We start from the raw sequence: 18,618 nt of genomic DNA, 5'->3' as shown, positions 1-18,618 counted from the left end.
TGCGGTGAGGAGTTTGGATGAACTGATTCTGGCAATCCCATCTCCACAAAGATTCTACACTTTTCCTCACCCGAGCTGGAGGGATTATTGTAGACATCCAGAGAGATGCAGTATGATCCTCTGCCGCATAAACACAAGGTGACTGTGATTCCAATGTTGGTGGTGCGGACGGTGACAGCAGTCCTGAATTCTATTAGAAACCTCCCCCAGGCCTCTGCTCAGCATCCAAAGAAATACTGACTGTTTCAGAGACCCACCCCTCCCCACCCAGCTCGGCAGCAATGCTGGCGAGAGACTTTCTGGCTGCTGTAAGGTCACTGGGATAAATGGGAAGGTTGGCCCATTGCCTGAAAATGAGTTTGGCTTAAAAGTTCCTTGCCCAAGAAATGGAAAGAAAAAAACCCTGCTGGGATAGCCAAGGGGGAAGAGAAGCGAGTGACCTCTTTAGAAAGAACTGCAGCCCTGAAAATCTGACTAATGGCTGGAGAGGGTATGTGATGATAACTCACAGTGGCCACTTGGATTTAATTATAGCAACATTTGCAGACAGTAAGTGGGTCTTGAGTGAAGCCGGCCTGATGATATGGCAGTGACAAAAGCTAATCTGGATTTCGGGCCAAAAGGATGGATGAGAAATGACTTGGGAACATTTCCTTTAGGAGATACATATATATGGGACTGTGTGTGTGTTATTATCATGGTCACATATTAAGTTCCTGGGGTGAAGATGGTATCCGATTGTGGAAAAAGAATTAGACTTAGATTTGAAAACCCTGGGCTCACTTTGAGAGTTTCCACTTAATCACTGAGCCTCATATTCATCATTTGCAAAGTGAAGAGCTTTGTTTCTTTGTTGTCTTAAAAATCAGTAAGCTATGTTGTTGTTTTTTTTTTTCTTTTAACTTTCTATGCTCTTTGAGTTTTGCGGCTTACCAATAATATTAATAATACTAATAAAATATTCCTGAGTTATAGGTACTCTCAATAAAAAAGGTCTTATTGGAATAGCAGAAAACTCACGAATTCTTAATACTGAACTATCAGTAGGATTCTAATAGAAAATACATGGTCTGAACAGAAAAGCCAAACATTTTTCTAGCTAGCTTCTGTTTATTGAGTGTCTACTGTATGTCTACTGTTGAATGTCAAGATTGTGCTTTATATACAGAACAGTGCTGTAGGGGAGATTTTACTAAACCCATTTTTAAACGTTAGGATAACGAAGGTCAGGTAGGTTTAAGTAACTGACTCAAAAAAAAAAAAAGAAAATAGACTGTGCCTTAATACAACTCTTGTCCTCTAGTCTCAAAATACTCACTTTTAAGACTGAAAAGAATGCCTCCTTTTGAGAGGGTAAGTGGAAACCCCAGCAGTGAATTAGGTTTCCTAAGTCCAAGCCTGGTAAGTAACCTTGCAAGGAATGGAGCTGGATTTAGGCCTCGGTGCAAGGACTGTTCTCTTAGCATTGTTCCACCTCTGTTCTGTATCTCCTGTCTGGGTCTTGTTAATTGCAGGCATCTTTGGAATTTCTGGTCCTAGGAATCATCCTGTAGCAGTAGGTTTCTGCCTGACATCTGTTGTGTCTGAAATCCAAGCTTTGTGAGTAACAAGGCAGTAACAGGGAAGTGTGGAAGGTTCTGGGGCATGGGACCCTAGATGATGCGGAGGGTTGTGGTTCATATCTTGCATTGGATGTATGTTGGTTGGTGATGATTGTTTTTTATCTCCTTCGAGTGAACTGCATTTTTCAGGAGGATAAGTTGCTTTCATTTTCTCCAATATGTGATGGAGTCGTGGATTCCAAGATGATGGTCCTAAAAAGATTCTGATTATATTTCATATCTATTTGTATTCACAACTCTCAAATGATTAATTCCTTTTGACTGAGTTATTGTCCAGCCTTCTGAATGTTCTCAGCTACTGTATGAGTTGGCTTTTACTGCTTACAAAATTTGCCCAGATGTAGTGGTTTAAAACAACAAACATATGTTTAGATAATGATTCTCTGCATTAGTACCTAGGGCTAGGCTCAGCCAAGTGGTTCTTTTGGTCTTGGATGGCCTTAGTCTTGCATCAACTTCCAGCTAGCTAGGTGGCTCTGCTTTCGGGACTTGCTGGAGAAATGCAGACAACTGGGTAATATGTCTTTCATTATCCAGTAGGGTAACCTAGCTTGTTCACCTGATGGATGGGTTGGATTCTAAGAGAACAGAACTTCTCAAATTCTCCTGAGTCTCAGAACCATGATACCATTTCTTCCACTGCTTTCTATTTACTCAAACCAGTCACAAACCCTACCTAGGTTCAAGGGGTAGGGAAACTGCTCCCACCTTTTTGGTGGGAGTTGCTGTCAAATCACATTGAAAAGCTGCATTCACACTGGGAAGGAAATCATTGTTAATTTTTGTGAAAAGTCTGCCATAGCCATTTGTATTGCTGTTGAACTCATGAATGACCACATAGACTATCCTAGTTGCTATGGAATCCTAATACTTGTAATAAGAAAGCAGGCCATTATTTTTAGTGAATAAATGGAGCTTTGATTGGAGAATTTTGTCCTTTTTCAGAAGGAATTTGGGTGGCTTTTAGAGTTACATGGAACAAGGTAAAAGAGAAAATGGAAAGTATAGGGGGAAGTTAAGTAGTAGGAAAAGATGAAGCCAGGAGCATGTTTAGTATAAGAATGCATACTCAGAGGTCATGTATAGCTGCTAGAAGTGGGCATGTTTGGATCTGGGCTCTGAAGAGTCAAGATACAGAGGAGAACATGATCAGTTGTGTGAACCATAATTACCATAAGAGGAAGGAAACTAGAGTTTGATGTTAGGTATGATACGTTAGAGTTGGTATGAGTATAGCTCAGGGAGGGAGCTTTTCTTTGTGTCTCCTGGGAAGACTAGTGGGGTAAAATGTACTAAGCAGAATTCGAAAAGAGGCCAAGAGTAATTGAAGTCTGTAGGTATATACTGAGTATATTTGATAGTTAAATCTAACATCACGTTTCACAGGTTATGAGTGCTTTATAGATTATAAACTACTTGTGCATCATTGTTTGTTGCCTCCAACAACAGTGTGAGATTGGTAGGGGAAATATGGTAATATGACTCTAACTTAACAGAGAAACTCAGAGGTCAAGTGACTTGTTTAAGGTCATATCGTAATAAGGCATGTCTTCTGACTTCAAAGTCCATGTGATGTGTGGGAAATATTGGATGAGATGTTTTGGAAGGTACAGAGGAGTGCTTGGGATATCAGGAAACTATGAACTCTTTGGGAGAGAAAGGACTTAATAATGGTAACAACAACAATAATAAAGATTACCTTTCTTTTGCTTTCTTTTTTAAAAATATGTATTGTGTTGATCTTTGTACAGTCCCCATTTTACAGATAGTAAACACAGGCCTAAAGAGCATGAATCACTTGACTGCAGGCTCCCAGGTGGTCTTTACCTTTGGTTTGCAACTCCTAGCTCTTATATCAAATTCTGGAACTTTCCACTAATTGATGCTGGCTAGATTCAGCTAGACTTGATATTAGCAGGGGACACTATAAGATGGCGTGTCAAAATATACAAATGGAGCTTTAGGAGATCAGAAGAGACCAGAGGAGGCTGAATTACTAGGGGAGAATTAATGGAGAGACCCAGAATTAGCTAGAACCCGAAGGGCTAGCATATACATGAATGGGAAGGGAAGGCCAAAGAACTAGGTCAGGCAGGAGGAGTGGTACAGGGAGATGTGCAGAAGCAGAAATAAGTGAGGTGCGTTCAGGGCAATGGTGGAAGAAATTAGTCTGGTTATATCGGAAATTGATTTTAAAAATTTATCACAAATTTGATGAGGACTTGTTAAGTGAGAAGGTGAAGACAAGATCAATTAGAGATGACCTGGTCCTCAAAAAACTTAGTAGACTAAACCCATAAGGAATGTAGTGGAATCTAAGGTTGGGGAGGTACTGGTTGACCAGATATTGGGACAATTGTCAAGATATAAAGGTCTTGGACTTGATTCTATGGGGACTAATGAAAAAACCATGGACCTAACAATACAAGGATTCCATGAACCAGGTCACAGATGTAAAGAGGAAGTAGCCCTAATGTCAGCTATTAAATAGAAACTCTGGTAGAGAGACCCCTGGCCTGTGTGTCCTGGACAGGATTCAGGTCCAGGTCCCAGGACCAATCTGTGGCAGAGTTCAAGCATTGTGGATATCGGAAATGACAGCACATTATTTTAGCACCATCATGAGCCCTGGCCTGCAGAGGGTAGTTAGAGCTAAAATATATACTTAAATGACTTTATTTAAAAAAAAAAAAGTCCTATTGTTTTCTCTGATGATAAAGATGTGTTCATTGTAGGAAGTTTAAAAAATGTAGAAAATTTAGAGCAGATAATACACCACCCAGAGAGAAACACCGTGAACCTTTTGAAGAAGTTCCTCTAGATTTTTTTTTTTTTTCCCTAGTTATGGGCCTTACATAGATTTCTTTATCTCATGTCCCTTCTGTGTGGATCAGTGAGTTCAGTTCTTGCCCTCATCTCTGATAATGTTTTTAGGAGTCCTAGAAATGAAATCACCTGGTTGTATTAAGGACCATCATATTACAATTATTTCTAGGGAAGGTGTACCTACTTTTAACTTTGGCACTACAGGCGAATGCTCATCTTAGTGTACCTTTGTCAGTCTTGAATGTAGTTGTTAAAAATAAAGCTGATATTCTAAACCCATAAGCCCAGTAGTGGATGATCATTCATCAGGCAAATCCCAGTAGATGGACATTTTACAAAATACCTGACCAATACTTGAAACTGTCATAGTCATCAAGAACAAGGAAAGCCTGAGAAACTGTTGTAGTCGAGAAGAACCCAAGGACACATGGGGACTTACAGGGTGGGGTTCTAGAACAGAAAAAGGCTGTTAGTAAAACTAAGGAAATCTGAACAGAATACGAATTTTCGTTAATAACTATATTATTGGTATTAATCAGTTGTACAGATTTGCCGTACCAATAGTGTGTGGTCTAGCTTCGTACTTTGGCAATCTAAAGCTGTTCTAACATAAATTTATTAAAAACTAATAAAGCACATACACAGATACAAGTGCAACAAATGAAACAATAAAGTGAATAGATAGCTCTAAATGCATTTTAAAAGTTTGCTGAATTGTTGGTCTGTATCTAACGACATGAGTCATTTATGCTAAGTTTTTCTTGAAATAACTAGAGATCGCAGATGAAGTTGCTGAAAAGGATCATATGTTAATCCATATTATATATTATGTTATATTGGATTGAGAATAGAGTGCTTAGGAGCATGGAGACTAGAATCAGAGTGCCTTGGCTTAAGCCCTCCTTCCATTATTTACCAGCTGAATGACTTTGGATTAGTTACCCCATGAATCTGCTCCTTAGTTTTTCAGTCTGTAAACTGGTGATAAAAATAGACTTTTGTAAGTTGCTCTGATAATGATGTGTTGATATTTGTATAGCACACAACTATGCCAGGCATTTAGTGCTATGAAAGTGTTTGTTAATAAATAAGTAAGGAGAGAAAAAAATAAATCTGTTAATTATGGAGTAAACATTTACTGATCCATCCTGCATGCCAAGCATTGGGTTCAGTGCTAACAACAGAGTTCTAGAAAGACCGTGCCCTCAAGGAGATCAGTGTTTAGTAGCAGACATAGGATAAACAGGTAATTATAAATTGCAGTGAGTGCTAAGAAGGAAATAATAAGGTCAGATTGATAATTAAAAAATGTTTCATTGTTTTAAGTTTGTATTTCTTTGATTTCTTGTGATAGGGAATGTTATATTTCTTAATGAGTTAGTTTACTTCTTTTAATTATGTGTGCCTTTTGTCTATATTATTGTTGGGTAAGAGTTCTTATATGGATTTATAAGAGTTTTTATTTTATTTATTTATTTATTTATTTTAAAATTTTTATAAACATATATTTTTATCCCCAGGACTACAGGGAGTTTTAATTTTTTTATAAGAGCTTTTATTAAGGGAATTAAATCTTTTCCTAGTTTTATTATAGGTATCTTTTAATCTTATTTCTTTAAAAATATACATTGTAAGATTTTAATTACTATATGGGTATTTTATCCCATTTCCCCTAGAGACTGCCTCCATTGCCTTTTTTTTTTTTTTTTAAGATTTCATTTATTTATTTGACAGAGAGAGAGAGAGCACAAGCAGAGCAGCAGGCAGCGGGGAGAGAGAAGCAGACTTTCTGTTGAGCAGGGAGCCCGATGTGGGGCTGGACCCCAGAATCATGACGTGAAGCTGAAGGCAGCTGCTTAACCAACTGAGCCACCCAGGTGCCCCCCTCCATTGATTTTTAGAGAAAAATAGAAAAGATTTCTCCAGCCCCTAAAGAACACATATTTAAATGTATTTTTCTTTTTAATATTTTCTGGGTTCATTTTTTACTTGTACCTCTTTTATCCATCTGAATTTGATTTTTTATAAGATATGATAAAAGATCTAATTGGATTTTTCCCCCTAAACCTGGTCAATTTCTTGACTAATCCTTTGTTTTCCTACTTACCTGTGATGCTGTTATTATCATTCCCTAATTTTTTTTTTAACACACTAGACTTTTACTTCTGGAATTTCATTTTTATTTCTCTGATTTTTAAAAAACAGTATCCTACTGTTTGTGATCACTGTAGCTGTACGGTATGTTTTACTATGGTAGGTTTACTATTGACAGGTGCTATTTCATTATCTTTCCTTCTCTAAACTTTTTAGTCATTTTTATCAGTTTTATATTTTGGATGAACTTTAGAGTTATTTTGACAAATTTCAGTAAAAGTCCACTTAAGCTATTGGCTGGGATTTTATTAACATTTCACACTGTATTACCTGTTTGACAATTGATTCCCCGACCCCACCCCCCCAGCTGTTGTTTTTTTTTTTTTAATTTTGACTAATACTTAATCCTTTTGTTCAGTAGATAAAATTTTTCTTCAATGTTGCAGAGTTTTTTTCTTTTACCCCTCTTGTATTTTTGATTTTTTTTTTTTTTTTTTTTTTTTGCTGCTTTTTCATTTGTTTTGGTCTTATTTTTTAGAAGTGTGCTTTCTCTGCAGATTTCATTTCTGGTCCCTATCCTGGGTATCTATCCATCTTCTCTCTTTTTGTTTCCTTTTCTGTCCTTTGCATTCTTGAAGGACTTTTGAAATCTGTATTCATGCCACAAATTTGATTTCTCTAAAATGTCAACCATTACATTTTCTGCTTCTTCTATATGTTTTGGTTCTGTTACTTCATTTTTAGTTTCTTTCTCATCTCCTCAAGCTTATCTTTATGTCTCTGCCTATATTTCACCCACCTGTCTTTTGACTGCCTCTGACACTGGATACTGTCAACTTACTTGCTTAATGGTGGCCTTATTTCCTTGAGCCTAATTAAAAATGAAAATCAGTGCCATCTGCATTTAGTCTTTTAAGTAAATTTTTGGAAAGCAGCTGTTTGAGTCAGACACAGTTCTTAATTTAATGTAAAAGAAATAGACTTTGGGAAATTTCAGTAGAAAGAGCTTATGGAAAAGATATTGGGTAGTTGATGAAATTGCTGGGGTAGAGTGTGTGTGTTGGAGAACTGGGCCTAAAGAGTGCTTGGCGCGGGGGGTCTTGTCAAAATCACAGCACAGAACTGCGCAGGGAGCATTCACTATGTATGGTCTTTGGTAAGCAGAGGTGCCATGGCTTCCACCTGTCATTGCTGCCTCCAGACACTGGATATTATTGGTTTTAAGTTGGTTTCGCTGATTAGTTGTGATTTGAGCCGTTTGTTCCTCATGTGTGGACTATTTGTTCATCTTCTTTTTTGAAGTGTCTATTCAAGCTTTTTGTCCACACTTTAATTCTTACTATTGAGTTGTTAGAGTTCTTTATGTAGTTCAAATACTAGTCCTTTCTCATATTGAGATATATTCTACCAGTCTGTGGCTGATCTCTTTATATCTTACGGACTATCTTTTGGTGAGCAAAAGTTGTAAATTTTGAGATCCAATTTACTGATTTATTTTAATAATTTGTGGAGTTTGTGCTAAATAATGACCTACCCCAGGGCTGCAGTTATCTTTTCTTTTGTTTCTTTTTTATTTGTATCACATTTAGGTCTATGGACAGTTTTGATTAATTTTTGTTCATGGTGTTAGGTAAGAGTCAATGTATATTTTTCTGCTTATACATAGCTAGTTGTTCCAGCAGGTTGGTAAATTTTCCTTCTTCGTTAAATTATCACAAGATTTTTGTTGAAAATTGACCTATGTGGATGAAACTTGTTCTTGATTTCATATTCTATACAAATTGATCTGTATGTCTATTCTTTTGCCATTACTGTCTTGATGACTGTGTATTTAGAGTAAATCCAAAAATCAGATAGTGTAAGAGTGCCAACTTTGTTATTTTTCAAAAATGCTTTTTAGGGACGCCTGGGTGACTCAGTTGGTTAAGCAGCTACCTTCAGCTCAGGTCATGATCCCAGCGTCCTGGGATCGAGTCCCACATCGGCCTCCTTGCTCAGCAGGGAGCCTGCTTCTCCCTCTGCCTCTGCCTGCCATTCTGTTTGCCTGTGCTCCCTCTCTCTCTCTGACAAATAAATAAAATCTTAAAATGCTTTTTATATTCTGTCATTGATTTATGTATATTTAGATATATAATAGTATATACTTAAATATATGAATATATATATAAATTTTATAATCAGCTTCTAATTTTATATTTAAAGTCTTGCTGGAATTTAAATTGGCATTGTTGAAATTGTAGATAAATTTGGAGAGAGACATCTTAATTATATTGAGTTATCTAACCCTTTAACATTGTCTATGTCTCCTTTTATTGAGATCTTAAATTAGTTTATCTCAGCAGTATTCTGTATTTCTTGGTATAGATATCCTGTATGGCTTTTGTTGGATACGGTCCTTTTTTGGTGCTATTATAAATGAAATTAAAAATGTGTCCCAGTTTGCCGCTGGTATAAAATTCATTAATCTTGATTTTCAGGTTTTCAATTTTTTTATTTTTAGTATTTATTTATTTAATTTTTAAAAAAGATTTATTTGACAGAGAGAGACACAATGAGAGAGGGAACACAAGCATGGGGAGTGGGAGAGGGAGAAAGCAGGCTTCCTGCTAAGCAGGGAACCTGATGTGAGGCTTGATCCCAGGACCCTGGGATTATGACCTGAGTTGAAGGCAGACACTTAACAACTGAGCCACCCAGGCACCCCTTTAATTTTGATTTTAAAGTTTTAATTCCACATCCTGAGATCTCACTATATTCACTCATTAGTTCCAGTATTCATTTTGTATCTTCCTGAATATTTTCTACATAAATAAACATATCATTTACAAATAGAGATAGTTGTATTTCTTCCTTTCTGAACTGTATTATTTTTCATTTCTCTATTGCAATTGCTAGCACCAGCAGTGCTGAATGGAAATAGTGAGAGCAGGCTTCCTTACTTTCTTCCTCATCTTAAGTAAGGAAATAATTCATTATCTCATAATAAATAAGATTTTGGCTTTAAGTTTTTTCCTAGATGTTCTTTGCCACATAGAGGAAGTTTCCTTCTATTCATAGTTTGCCTCTGAGAATTTTTTACCATGAATGGGTGTAGAATTCTGTCAAGTGATATTTTTTTTTTCTGCATGTGATTTTCTCCTTTTATTTTTTAGTACGCTGAATTACATTGGTTTCTTTTTAAATGTTAAAACAGCCTTGCATTACTGGCATAAACTTCACTTGGTCAAAGTATATTTTTGATATATTGCTGGATTTGTTTTGCTGAAAGTTTAAGAGTGTTTACATCTATGTTAATGAAGGATATGGATCTATAGTTTTCTTTTGTTGTAATATCTCAGTGTGGATTAGCATCAGGATAATGTCACTCTCCTCCCCTATTTTCTGGAGGAGTTTTTGTATAATTAGTATGATTTTCTTCCTTATATGTCTGGTAGAAGTCACTAGAATGACTAGAGATTTTCTTTATAGGATGGATTTTTAGCAAAGACTCACTTCCTTAATAGCTGTCAAGTTATCCATTTCTTCATGATTGTACTTTGCTAGCTTTCAAGGAATACATTTATTTTATTAAGTTGTCAATTTTTTTTGACATAAAGCTTTTTTGTAATTCTTAATATCTATATAGTTATAACCTCTTTTTTATTTCTAATATTGGTCATTTGTGTCTTCTTCCCCACTCCACTTCTAACTCAGTCCAGCTACAGCTTTTGGAATTTGGTTTATCCTTCTCAAAGAACATGATTTTGGTTTTATTAATTGTGTTTATTGTTTGTTTTCTATTTTGTTGTTTTTTGCTCTTAATTTTATATTTCCTTCCTTTTACTTGCTTTGGTTTACTTCCCCCTTTTTAAAGATTGTTGAGATAATTAATTGTAGATGTTTCCTGTTCTCCAAATATTTAAAACCATAATTTCCCCTCTAACTACTGCTTTAGCTGTGCCTCACAAATATCTATATGTTGTATTTTCATTATCATTCAGTTTCATATATTTTTTCTAATTCTTCTGTGAGGTCTTCTTTGCCTTTGGGTTATTGCAAGGATTATTGTCTAACTTTTAACAATTTGTGATCATTCTAGCTATATTATTGTTATTGATTTTTTATTTAATCTCTTTTGTGACTTCAGCCCTTTGAATTTACTAAAACTTGCATTATGGTTTAAAATACAGTTTATCCTGGTGAATTTACTACATGCACTTGAAAATCATGTGTATTGTGAAGTTGCTGGCGTAAAGATTTATAAATATGAATTAGGCATAAAACAATGATATGCCCCGTTATTCTGTTCTATATATTTACTTGTTTTTGCTTTTCTATCACTTGGTGAAAGGGGGGTGTTAAATTTTCTCACTCTGATTATAGCATCATCTGTGTCTTCTTTTCATGTTGTCAGTTTTTAACTCACATATTTTAAGGCTTTGTTATTGGGCAAATGCACATTTCTGATGTTTATGCTTTTTCTGATGAATTGGCCCTTTTATTATGAAACGTTCTTCATTATTTTTCTTAAGAGGTGTATTTGAGATCTGTTTTATCTGTGCTATTATAGGCATTTCAGCTTTACTCTGCTCATTCTTTTTGCATGGTCTTTTTTTCCCATTTAGTTTTAAACATTTATATTTAAAAATGTGTCTCTTATGGATAGCATTTTAATTGGGTCTTGATTTTTTTTTTCTCATTCTGATTTGTGCCTTTTAATTGGAATGTTTAGCCCATTAATATTTAATATAATTGTTGATATGGCTGGATTTAGGTCTACCATTTTATTCTGTGTGTGTGTGTGTGTGTGTGTTTTAGTCCCTCTCCCTCCTTCCCCCAATTCTGCCTTCTTTTGGGATTATTTTAGTATTTTATTTACCATTTCAGTACATTTGTTGGTTTAAAGTTATACTCCAAGTCATTTTAAAAAAAATGTTTGGTCTGTCCATTCTTTACTTTTCACAGTCTATGTAGTGTTAAGTAATAAAAAGAGGAGTATTGTAATGTATAGGTGCATTTATTGTCTATCCTACCATACTCCAAGTTACAGTTGTTGTATATATCTTACCTACATGCATTATAAATCCCACAGGGCAATGCTATATACTCTTTGCTGTGAACAGTCATATGTATTCTAAAGAAATTAGAAGTATTTTGTGTTTACCTGTATATTTATTGCTTGTATATGATACTCTCCCTTCATTCCTAGGAGTCCAATATTCCCTTTGTTATAATTTCCCTTATTCATCCATCTATCTATCTTTATTTACTTATTTATTTAATTTTCCCCCCTAATGTAATTTACTACAGGTCTGGTGGTGACAGATTCCCTGTTTTTTTTTTTTTTTTAATCTAAAAATATCTTTACTTCACTGATATTTTTGATGGATGTTTTACTTAATTTGAAATTTCACATTAGCAGTTATTTTCTAATGGTGAAAGATGTTTCCACTGTCTCCTGGCATCCATGGTTTCTGGTGAAAAGTCTATAGTAGCTTTTCTTTTGTTTTCCTATGTAATTTTCCTGCTGTAGAATTTTTCTCGTAATGTTTGCTGGTCAGTAAGTTTGAATATAATGTGTTGAGGCATGGATTTCTTCAAATTAATCCTACTTGAGATCTGTTGAGCTTCCTGAATCTACAAATTTATGTCTTGTAAAAATGTGGGATGGTTTTTGGTATTTTTTTTTCTTTTAAAATTTTTTTTCCTGCTCTATTCTTTCTCTGTGATATATTTGAAGTTATTTCACAGGTCCCTGAAGTTCTGTTATGTTTTAATTTTTGTTTCAACTCTCTTATTGAAATTGGGTAATTTCTACTGATTCATTGTCAAATTTAATGACTGTTTCCTTTCATTTCAATTTTGCCATTAGGCCCATCTATTGCACTTCTAATTTCAGATGTTCTATATTTCAGTTCTAAAATTTCCATTTAAAAAACATTTTCTATTTCTCTGCTGAAGTTTCTACTATTCATTATGAGTGTATTTTCTTTGACCTCATTGAGTATACTTACAATAGCCATTTTAAAATTCCTCTCTTATAAACCAATATATGGACCATCTTGGAGTTGGTATCTATTGTTTACATGTTCCCTTGACATTGTCACATTTTTCTTATGTTGAGCGTTTTTACATTATATCCTGGAGGACACTGTGAATATTGTAGAGACTCTGGATTTTGCTATATTTCTCCAGAGAGTATTGATGTTTTCTTTTAGTTGGCAACAAACCTGGTTTGACTTAAATTGAAAATTGTAATGTCAATGAAAGTGGAATTTAAGACCTGATATTAGTTCTGGAAGCCTTAACTACTAGCGGCTTTTCATTAGCCCAGCTCATATGTGGTTCAGGGGTCAGACAGAAATTTAGGCTGAGTTTAAGCACAGAATTTGGTATGTTTTTTTCTTGGCTCTTTTCTCTCCTTATTCTCTGATTGTACAGTTTCCCTGGGCTTTTTCAGCTGGCTCCTCTAGCCAGAATAGTAGCAGACTTTCTCTTGAAATTTCAGCCATAGTTCTGGCTGCCCTCCAGTCATACCTGAAAAAACTGAAACTCAGGTTTCTTGCTACAATTTTCGTTGGTTTCTTGCTACAATTTTGACTGCCTTCCAAAATATGCTTGCTTTTTTTTTTTTTTTTTTTTTAAAGTTCCTGGAGCTCGCAAGGTCCCCCCCCCCCCCCCAGCATTTATAGATGTTATTCATGGGTGGATAAATTGTTGGACACTCACTTCTTGTTAACAGTAAAATTTTGTGCTTTTTACCTATGCTTGGAGGTCTGTGATTTGTTTCATGCTTCTTGCATTGATTCTCACTTTACTTGAGCTAGCTTGACTGGATTTGTTTCTTTCAAAACCAGAACAGAAGCCTTTAGTTATGGAGTGTAGAACTACTGTAGACTTGGCAGAAAGGCATAATAGTAAGGGCATAGGTTTTGGAAGTAGACATACCACTAAGTTCAGCTATATAAGCAAGTATTTGTGTTAGTTATCAATTGTGTAAAAAAAAAAAAAAATACCCAAGCCCTTGGTAACTAAAAATCAGCAACCTTTATTATTTCACATGGATTCTGAGGGTTAGGAATTTGGGAGCTACTTAGATGGATGTTTCTGACTCAGTCTCTCATGAGGTTGCAATCAAGCTGTCAGACAAGGCTGCAGTGCTTAAGACTTGACTGGCCTGGAAAGCTATATCTAAGTTCACTCACAGTCGGCAGGAGGCTTTTGGCAGGAGGCTTCCATTCCTTGCCACATGGACCTCACTGTAGGGTTGCTGACAACATGGCTTCCCCCAGAGCAAGTGGGTGGGTTGAGTGAGGGGGAGAGGGAGATAGATGCGGAGGAGGGAGGGAGAGAGGGCAGAAGAAGAAAGTAGTTAGCATTTAATTTACATATATACGCTTCCCTTATTGCCCTTGGCAATTGGCTTTGAATTACCTGGAATCCACACTTCTAGGTGGCTGGTTTGCTTACTGTGGCTTTCACAGCTCTTGGTCATGTTGAAGCTATTGAGATGCCTCAGCAGCATAACCAAAAATTTTAACCCAGGGAAGTCTTAGAGTTCTCTGAATTTGGAGGTATACAAGAATCTCAACTATCATGCTTAGACTCACTGATGTCTTAAGAGTCCATTTTGTATTTTTGAAAACCCCAGAGGGTAGAGGAACATGGAAGGTCAAGAGAAGAATAACCGGGCTGATTTTGGTCCTTCCCTCATTTAACAGAATCCCCTCCACTTCTTCAATTCTCTCCTCTACCCTGAATCATTCCCACCTGTGCTGCAGTGCAAACACCTGTATCCTGCCCTTTTCCTACACCATAGCCCAAATTTTCCATTCATTCTGTCCTTATTCCTAAGGAGGAAGTGTTGGGCTTTACTGGTCTATTCCTCTAAGATTTCTGTGGCTGTCTCTAGAAGTGGGAGGCTTCTTTTGTGTCATCCTTGCAGTTTTCTATCCTCAGTACTTTTTGAATGCATAGTATTTGTACCATAGAATTGATACCAAAATGCTAGCTTCTGTCATAGCTTGTTAACCTTAGAGTGTATTTAAATTCTCTGGGGTTTTTCAGATTGGAAGATTGCTGAACACCTGAAAATGTGCTTGCTTTTAACCCATACACTTGTAACAACAACAACAACAACAAATTTTGTCTATGAGGGAACATGGAGAACCTGACATCTGAACCAAATCTCCCTCTGTTCTTGGTTAGGATGTCTATCTTTCTACCCTCAAGGATTACAGTGAAGATGGTTGAACTGTCCTTTTTATACGTCTCCTTCAGAATTCATAGGTACCACTCAAGCAATAAGAACACTGTACCGTACATCTCACTGATGATAAAGACTAAAGAGGTTGTAGGAGGGAAGGCAGGAGCCAACGTGCAACTAAGCTTCCTCAGTTTGCACAATGATTTGGAACACGTTGGTCAGCAGAGACACAGGCGGCAGCAGGTGCAAGTCCTGGGCACATTTCTGAACTAGTGAATGTATTAGCACAGCCATTTCTGCATTCTTCATGTCAGGAGAGTATCCTTAAGCCCATGGGTTACCTTTTTTATATTCAAAATTATGTTCTAGTGCCAGTAGGATAAACAGGAGCACCTATGCCTTACAGCTCTCTGATGTTTTTAATTGAATGGGTTGCATTTGCTTCTTTGGGTCCTATAAACAGTTACCACTAATGCACATTCTGGGGCCATTGTGCCTGGGTTTGCATCTGGGCTCTGGAACTGCCTGTGTAGCTTTGGACAAATCCCATATATCTGTACAGAGGGTATAATTATGGTACCGCCTTATGAATACTAAATGAGTTAATAAAGATGAACAGTTTAGACCAGTGTCTGGCACTTTGTAAGTGCAGTAGGTGTTACCTGTTGGTCCTTCCTTTCTTCTTCTCCTTTTATTTGTCCTCTTCCTTCTTCTTGTGTCTTCTGCATCCTTGCCTTCGCTGTGGTTCCTGAGATGACCAAAAGATTGTACCAGCACAGGGAGGAGCAGACAGCATATCATAGAGATAGAGAGTTAGGGAGAAATTACACTTCAAGACTATGTAACTTATATTTCAAAAAAAAAATTTCTCTCTTGAGTCCCTAAGATCTAGTATATTTCTTCAGTTCATTCAGCAATACTTGGAGGTAGATGCCACTATTACTGTTTTACAGTTGAAGAAACTGTGATAACTTGCCCCAAGTCCTCTGGTTAATAACGGCAGCCTTGAAAGTGACACCTGACCTGATCTTACTTTAAATCTCATGCAGTTTAATCTAGGCTCTTGGGACTTTTGTGATTTCTTAGCTCCTTTCACTAAAGTTCTCAGTTCTGGTGCCAGGGAAATGGATGGATGGCAGAGGCTGTATGTATTTGGATAATGGTAGGAGCTCCCTTTGTAGAGAAAGTGTAGAAAGGGGCTGAGGTTGTATGGCTAACTGAGTGTGTGTCTCCCAGGTTAGCAGGCTGCAGGTGGCACCAGCAGCATGGCCAACAAATCTGGGGCATTTCATCCTTTACAAACTGAATTTTGGCCGTGGCATATTTCAGACTAACCGAGGACCTTTGGGTCTATGTCCAGGTCTGTACCCAGCAATACAATGAGTGGGAGAATTCCTAGAGCTCTGGGTACATTTTTACCCTGATACACAGAATATGCCCATCTCCACTGATTCCTTTCCTAGTAACAAAATCAAGGGTCATGAATGGGCTCAACAACGTACCTCTCTACTGAAACTCAGTGTGACAGTATGTTTTTGTGCCCGAGAAGTTGTTAGCTTTACTTTTCCTCCTAGATTTTCCCAGGGTTGTCACTTGGCATTCTGGGTAATGTGCCTATTGACTGGGGCCTACTGATTGGGGTTGTAGCCCTCCTCACAAAATGAACAAATGAAATATAGAGTTTCTCTTTTATCATACAGATTTGGGGGATGATGCTGAATTTAGAAGATGCTTTGGATCACTACATTTGTATCTTTAGGGTAAATACCCAATAGTGCAATTGCTGGGTCATAGGGCAGTTCTATTTTCAACATTTTGAGGAACCTCCATGCTGTTTTCCAGAGTGGCTGCACCAGCTTGCATTCCCACCAACAGTGTAGGAGGGTTCCCCTTTCTCCGCATCCTCGCCAGCATCTGTCATTTCCTGACTTGTTGATTTTAGCCATTCTGACTGGTGTGAGGTGATATCGCATTGTGGTTTTGATTTGTATTTCCCTGATGCCGAGTGATATGGAGCACTTTTTCATGTGTCTGTTGGCCATCTGGATGTCTTCTTTGCAGAAATGTCTGTTCATGTCCTCTGCCCATTTCTTGATTGGATTATTTATTCCAATAGACATTGGGGAGGGTATGTGCTTTGGTGAGTGCTGTGAAGTGTGTAAACCTGGTGATTCACAGACCTGTATCCCTGGGGATAAAGATATATGTTTATAAAAAATAAAAAATTAAAAAAAAAAAAAGATGCTTTGGTATGAAATATAGTGAGCTGCCACTAGAAGTGCTAAGGGGGAGACATTTTATAATTTGTCAAGTTTTAAGTGGTCTCTGTTTCACTGATAAACAGCAGTGTTACTCATTTGGTTTTGCTCAAAATCCTTCTGATAGACGGGAATCTGATTCTGAGTTCGAGGATTCCCTGCTGATTATAACTTAAGGCTCCTAAATGGGTTTTTATCGTCCCCTCCCCTTTCTGCCCAGCAGAAAGTGGAGTTCTTGGCAGTTGTAGTCCAACTCTGTAATTCCTTATTTTGCCTCTTTCCTCACTAATTCATCCTGAACTCCAGACGCACTGCTTTCCCTCTTGCTTCAAACTGGTTTTACCTAATTATTAACCCAGCAGGAAGGATTAACTTTTAACTCCAGTGTTGTTTTTGTGTCTCTTGAGACATACTCGGCATGACTGAGCACCATGGAATCTGAGCGGTGATTTCTGGACCTGCAGTGGGGTGTAGAGGAGGAAACTTGAGGGGTGGCTTATAACATAAGGAAATCATTTTGATGGGAGTTAAGTGTCTGCAAGTGAACATTCACTAATGAGGCTGAGAGCTTATTTATAACAAATAATAACAGTTATTATTCTTTACTTGCGATGCATCACCCGGGCACTAGGTCATGTGCAACATGCCGAGGTTTTTGCTGAGTGTTTCTCCTTTAAGTCACAGGGACAAGACAATTCAAACATGCGAAGGGTAAACCAATTAGAGGAGTGGAGAGTTTTCTTGATCTTCTGTGTCACTAAGTCAATAAATAAAGACAAACAGCTAATGTGTATATATTTGTAATAATAAATCTGCAGTCAGCATTGTCAAAGAAAGGTGGGCAGAGTCCATTGAGAGGGAGGAACGGTATGTGAAAGAGAATAATGAGGTTAAAAGCTATTCCAACAGTTTCTAAAAGTAGTTACCATATTGGCTCTTAGTGCCAGGCAAATCGAGGTGCCACCTGTTTTTGTAGACAAAATTTTACTGGGATACAGTTGTGCTCATTTGTTGATGGATCATCTTTTGCTGCTTTCACAGATCACTGCAGGGTTGGGAAGTCTCTGCAGGGACTGTATGGCTACCATGCCTAAAATATTTACTGTTCTGGTCTTTTACAGAAAAAGGTGACAGACCCCTGTATTAAGAACTCAGTTGGATCTCAAAATATTCTTAGAGAACTCTAATTATTACTGCTTTGTAGGCAAAGAACCTGAAGCACAGAGAGGTCCTATCACTTGCCCAGAATCACACAGCTGGGGAGTAGCTGACTCAGGATTCAGAGTCAGGCAGAAGGACGCCAGAGCCTGTGCTCTTCATTGCTGTACAGCCCTGCCCTTTCTATGGTATAAGACCCAATTCTGTGATTCTGGTCGCAAATGGAAAACAGTTTGAATTCACCACTGTGTTGTGTGTCTCTCACCAGCCTGGCTGAGACTGGGAAAAAGAGCAATTTGAGTTTGTTAGAGGCCAAGATGGGGGAGTGGTCAAAGATACTGTCAGCCTCGAAGGCACCTACTCTCTACCATCTGACTCCGATACCTTCAGACTGAGTTCTGCCTAGGCAGACACTGGTCTTTCCTTCATTAAAATTGACCTCCTACACACAAAAGGAGTTCACAGAATATTTGTC

At 37.3% G+C, this 18,618-nt stretch overlaps 1 long non-coding RNA gene across 1 annotated transcript in view; it reads left to right on the top strand.

Moving 5' to 3' along the window:
• Positions 1–18,618, top strand: part of LOC131813164 (uncharacterized) — a 51,602-nt gene that overhangs the window by 29,861 nt on the left and 3,123 nt on the right. The gene's annotated exons all lie outside the window — the stretch shown is intronic.

This window comes from Mustela lutreola, chromosome 12 (assembly GCF_030435805.1).
Source record: "Mustela lutreola isolate mMusLut2 chromosome 12, mMusLut2.pri, whole genome shotgun sequence".
Taxonomy (NCBI): domain Eukaryota; kingdom Metazoa; phylum Chordata; class Mammalia; order Carnivora; family Mustelidae; genus Mustela; species Mustela lutreola.
Note: the sequence above shows the minus strand (reverse complement) of the source record. Positions and strands in the feature narration are given on the sequence as shown.